Genomic DNA, 6,269 nt, shown 5'->3' with positions numbered 1-6,269 from the left:
GAATATATAGAAACAGTATACTAAGAGCAAGGGACTTGATTTCAGAGAAACGTTTAGGTCCAGGCAAGATCTTCAAGAAAAGAAAAACCAATGGAACAAACATCAATCAACTATCTTTACAAAGGAACTGAACTGATCTCTGATGTGTCTTGGTGGCAGCTGGGTGTGTGTGTGTTTGTGTGTGGTGTGTCTGTATGTGTCTGTGTCTGTGTCTGTGTGTGTAGAGAGTAAATTTTAGTGTAGCTTCCATATTTATAGCCCATAGAGCATTACTTGTTAAAGAGAAGGTGCTCATATCAGAGCTCTGATATCATTCATCCCTTTTTACTGAGAAAAACACTTGCTTAATCTGTACTTAAAAAGAGAAAAATAAACTAACATCTTAAATGATTGCTTTGAGAATTAATTGGTATATTGAAGGCCAAAGGGAGGAATTGGAGATTAATATAATCTTTTCCCTCTCTCTTGCATATTACGCAGCAATAACTGTGATTTCAGGAGTCTCCTACTATGTACTTACAGCTGAATTACTAATATGCTTAATAACATGAAATATATGATAGAGAATTAGATCAGCCAGCAAATACAAAGAACTAGTGATGAGACTGAACTTTTGAGCAGGGTTGTCACATCTTTTAGGAATGTAATTCCTTCATATGAACTTCAAATTTTGTGGATTACCGTGTGTGACTAATTGGTTAGAAATTACTGTAGAAATGAGAATTCCTGTTAGCCAAGTAGAACGAGCTCATGATCCCATCCTCACGTTACAAATTTCCATTTCATAAAGAATCTCTTTTAGAATGCTTTTATTTAATATATTTCAGCCCCTCACCCTTCCCTTTTGGAGACAGGAAAAAGATGATTTTTTTTTAATATTATCTTACATAAGTTAGTGTGTACAGGCGTGATTTGTATGCTTACAGAAGTTAGTATTAAGTGTAAATAGGAATCATGTCAAAACTAAAAATATAATTAAAATTATATAAAAAAACTAGAAGTCACAGCATTTTGTTCATGAAAACGTATATTAGATTAGTTGCAGAATTTCTATTTTGAGATAAACTTTATATTAAAGAATAATGCACTTTACCTAAGGATTGAAACATCTTATTAAAAATATATTTTAATATATTTAACACATATAATATATTTAATATATATTTAAGATATTTTAAGATATTTTTGCTGCATAATATTAAGAAGAAAATGCTCCCAAAGTAATCATTTTTCTTATTATTTTCCTGTTTCCATGTGATTAATCTCCAAATTAGAAATCCAGATAAATGATTTGATTTAATTTAAACAAAAATATTATTGAGTATAAGGACCTTCTACTCTCCATAATCTTCACATGAAGATCATCAAATATGATGAGTTTGAAATAATTAGACTCTGTGTGAAGTATGTTAATATTATTTACAATGTGAGTTAAAGGTTTAAAAAGTAGTATTTATTTTAGTTTAATTGCTTTGAAGAGACAATGAATGACATAATCAAAACCAAAAAAGGATTAGATTTAAAATTTACAATTCAGGAAATATTTTTGACCACACTGTTTACTGGAGCCTTCACAACAACTTTATTAGATAATTTATGTTACTGATGCAAAAATTCCAGAGGTTAGACATTTACGAATAGAAAAACCATGTCATTCTGAATATGTAGGGTTACATAACAAACATAAAAAATTTAGCTTTTAAGTACCTGAATATAGTAATACATTTAATTGCAGGGAGATAAAAGGAGATAAAATTGCATTTATTTTGAAAAGTAAATATAAGCATTCATTTGAATAAAAGAAAATGTTTCAAACATCACCCATTCAAGAAAGAAGATGTACATTTAGCTGATTTTTATGCCAATCATGTTCTCTACACTTACTAGAAATACTAGATTAGTAAACCTAAATCATTGCTTTGTAGGGAACTAGAAATTTAGTTTATTAAAAGTCATGACTACTTTTTCTTTTTTTTAATTTTAATTTTTATTTTTTGTGAACGTAATCTACAGAGGGGTTACAATTACATGGGCAAGATAATGAGTACATTTCTTATCAAGCATTAAAGCCTCCTCCTTTGTTTACCCTTCACATCCCTTCACAGCCTTCCTCCCCCCAACCAATCCCCCGCCCCTGCACTAAACTTGTAGAGTTCGTTTTCGACATGACAACTTGTACTTCTCATAGTTGCAACGGGTCCACCTGTATCCTTAAACGAATTGTTTTTCCCCATCTCCTCCACAAATTATACCGACATCAAATATAGTGAAAGCAGGGGTTATACTGTGGGGGAGGGACATACAAAGCAACAAAGAAATAATCTTACAAATACGTTAGAAACAAATGCATGAAAGAAAACACATTTAAATACATATCTAAGGGTTCATTTTCCTAACATCACATTATCGAACCTTTTCTGCTTGACTCATACATATACTAGATATTGCAAATAAGGGAAACCATGGGACCTATGTTTCTTTGGGCTTGGCTTACTTCACGTAATATAATTTTTTCCAAGCCTTTCCATTTCCTAACAAATGGGGAAATGTCATTCTTTCTGATGGAGGCATAGAATTGCATTGTGCATATATACCACATTTTCTTGATCCATTAATCTACTGAGGGGCATCTGGGTTGGTTCCATATCTTAGCTATGGTAAATAATACTGCAATAAACATGGTTGTGCTGGTAGCTTTAGTGCGGTCTTGTTTGTAAACATTTGGGTAAATGCCCAAAAGTGGGATTGCGGGGCCATAGGGGAGTTCTATGTGAAATCTTTTCAGGAACCTCCATACTGCTTTTCAAAGTGGTTGAACAAGTTTACACTCCCTCTAACAATGAAGTAAGGTTGCCTTCTGTCCATATCCCCTCCAGCATCTGTTGTTGTTAGAGTTCTTGATTATAGCCATTCTAACTGGGGTGAGGTGGTATCTTAATGTTGTTTTGATTTGCATTTCTTTTATGGCTAGGGACATTGAGCATTTCTTCATGTGTTTATTGGCTATCCTTCTTTCTTCTACAGAGAAGTTTCTCTTCAAGTCTTTAGCCCACTTATTTATTGGGCAGTTGTTTCTTTGAGGATTTGTTGTTGAGGAATTTAATTTCTTGAGTTCCAAGTATATTTTAGATATGAGACCCTTGTCCGTTGTATGGCTAGTGAAGATCATCTCCCAATCTATGGGCTTTCTGTTGATCTTGCTAGCTATGTCCTTTGCCATGCAGAAGCTCTGCAACTTCATGCAATCCTATTTGTCCAACCTTTCTTTGATTTGTTGTTTCCGGGTCTCTATTAAGAAAATTTCGGCCTGTGCCAAAGAGACCTAGGGTTTCTCCTATTCCAACCTTTAATGTTTTCAGAATGTTTGCTTTGACTCCGAGGTCTTTGATCCATTTGGAGTTGATTCTGGAGCAGGGTGATATATAAGGATCTAGCTTTCGTTTTCTACAAGTAGTTAACCAATTTTTCCAGCACCATTTACTGAAGAGGCTATCTTTTTTCCATTCTCTTATTTTAGCTCCCTTATCAAAGATTAGTTGGCTATAGGTCTGTAGGTTCATTTCTGGGTTTTCAATTCTATTCCATTGGTCGTGAGGTCTGTTCTTATGCCAATACCAAGCTGTATTGATTACTATGGCTTTGAAATTTGGTACTGATATTCCACCAGCAGTGTTCTTTCTGTTTAGGAGCATTTTTCTATTCGGGGTCTTTTATTGTTCCATATGAATTTTTGGATTGCCTCTTCTATTTCCTTGAAGAATGAAGTTGGAATTTTGATAGGTATCGCATTGAATTTGTAGATAGCCTTAGGAAGTATTGCCATTTTCACGATGTTTATCTTTCCAATCCAGGAGCATGGGAGGTTTTGCCATTTTCTAAGTTCTGTTTTGATTGCCTTTTTCAAGTTTTTAAAGTTTTCATCATAGAAGTCCTTCACTTCTGTGGTTAAGTTGATTCCTAGGTATTTTATTTTTTGAGGGCCTATTACAAATGGAGTTACTTTCCTAATTTCAGCCAGACTTTTCTCATTTTTGGCATACAGAAAAGCCATCGATTTTTGAGGGTCAATTTTATACCCTGCTACTTTGCCAAAGTTTTGAATTACCGTGAGTAATTTGGGAGTGTCGTCTATGGGATTATTTAAATATAAGATCATGTCATCTGAAAAAAGGGAGAGTTTTATTTTTTTCCCTATTTGGATCCCCTTTATGTTTGCTTCTTGTCTTATTGTTGTAGCTAGGCATTCTATTACTAGATTGAAGAGAAATGGAGAGAGTGGACATCCTTGTATTGTTCCTGAATTAAGAGGAAATGGCTTTAGTTTTTCACCATTAAGTATAATGCTGGCTGTAGGTTTGTCATATACAGCCTTTATTGTATTGAGGAATGTTCCAGGGATTCCTAATTTTTCCAAAACCTTCATCATAAAGGGGTGTTGGATCTTGTCGAATGCTTTTTCTGCATCTATTGAGATAACCATGTGGTTCTTATCCTTGCTCCTGTTGATATGATGAATAATATTAATTGATTTGCATATATTGACCCAGCTTTGCATCACTGAAATGAATCCTGTTTGATCGTGGTGTATGATTTTTTGGATGAATTGTTGAAGTCGATTGGCCAAAATTTTGTTGAGAAGTTTTGCATCAATGTTCATCAAAGAAATGGGTCTATAGTTCTCTTTCTTTGATGAGTCCAGGCCTGGTTTTGGGATGAGGGTTTTGATTGTTTCATAGAATGGTTTCAGTTGTGAACTTTCTCTTTCAATTTCATTGAAGATTTTAGGAGTACTTTGTGAGTTCTGCTTTGATGGCCTTGAAGAATTCTGCTATAAAACCATCTGGTACTGGACTTTTCTTAGCTGACCAATTAGAAGGAAAAGAAATAAGAAACAAAGAGGAAAGTCTTGACAGCAGGTTAGACCATACAGAAGATCAAATCTGGGGGATTGAAGACAGCCTAGATATTATAGAGAAAGAACATACAAGCATCCAAGACAAGTCCAAGAAATACGATAGATCTATCCAACACTTGGAAGACACCATCAGAAGGCCTATTTTAAGGATAATGTGTGTAGAGGTGCACCTAGAACCAGAAGGTAACGGTCTAGGAAATTTGTTTAACAGGATCCTAGCAGAGAACTTCCCAAACATGCAAAAAGATAGGCCTATTCAGATACAAGAAGCTTTTAGAACTCCAAATCGACCAGATCAGAATAGGACATCCCACCGTCACATTATAATCCACACAGGATCAACTCAGACAATGGAAAAGATCCTTAAAGCTGTCAAGGAGAAAAGGGTAATCACGTATAAAGGGAAACCAATTAGAATCACCTCAGATTTCTCAGCAGAGACAATCAGAGCAAGAAGAGCCTGGAATGATGTATGCCAAGCCATAAAAGCAAACAAATATCAACCAAGAATACTGTACCCAGCTAAACTCTCCATCATAACTGAAGGCCAAATAAAAACCTTCCATAGCAAAGAAAAATTGAAACAATACATCTCCACCAAAGTAGCCCTACTAAAGATTCTTAAAGACGTCCTACACATAGAAAACCAACAAGACCACAATAAAGGCCAAGAAACTGCACCCAAACTGAGAATCCAAGAAACATAGGAAGATCCCAGTTTTTGCAGCCCCCAAGAAGGTGGATAAAATGGCAGGAACTCCCAAATACCTCTCAGTCCTATCTCTTAACATTAACGGACTTAACTCTCCAATTAAGTGGCATAGACTGTCTAGTTGGATTTAAAAACAAGATCCTTCTATCTGCTGCCTTCAGGAGTCACAACTTGCCCGTAAAAACAAACACATTTTCAATGTTAAAGGCTGGAGCAAAATCTACCAAGCAAACGGCCTCCCAAAACAGACGGGAGTTGCAATCCTAATATCAGATAAAATAGGCTTCAGATTAAAATTGGTGAGAAGAGATAACGCTACATACTAATTAAGGGATCTCTCCTTCAGGAGGATATTACAATTCTAAATATCTATTCGCCAAACAATGGAGCACCCAAATTTATCCAAGAAACACTACTTTCCTTCAAATCCCACATAGATCCAAAGACATTAATTGTTGGGGATTTTAACACACCACTCTCCCCACTAGATAGATCAACTCGGCAAAAACTCAACAGAGAAACCGCAGATCTAAACAGCTGCATAGATCAACTAGATTTAAGAGACATCTACCAAATATTTCACCCAGCAGCATAAGAATACACGTTTTTCTCCGCAGCACATGACTACTTTCTCTCAAACAA

Source organism: Dipodomys spectabilis, unplaced genomic scaffold (assembly GCF_019054845.1).
Source record: "Dipodomys spectabilis isolate Male_0828 unplaced genomic scaffold, ASM1905484v1 ptg000535l, whole genome shotgun sequence".
In the NCBI taxonomy this organism is placed as follows: Eukaryota; Metazoa; Chordata; class Mammalia; order Rodentia; family Heteromyidae; genus Dipodomys; species Dipodomys spectabilis.
The sequence above is the reverse complement of the archived record's forward strand: the minus strand, read 5'-3'. Positions refer to the sequence as shown.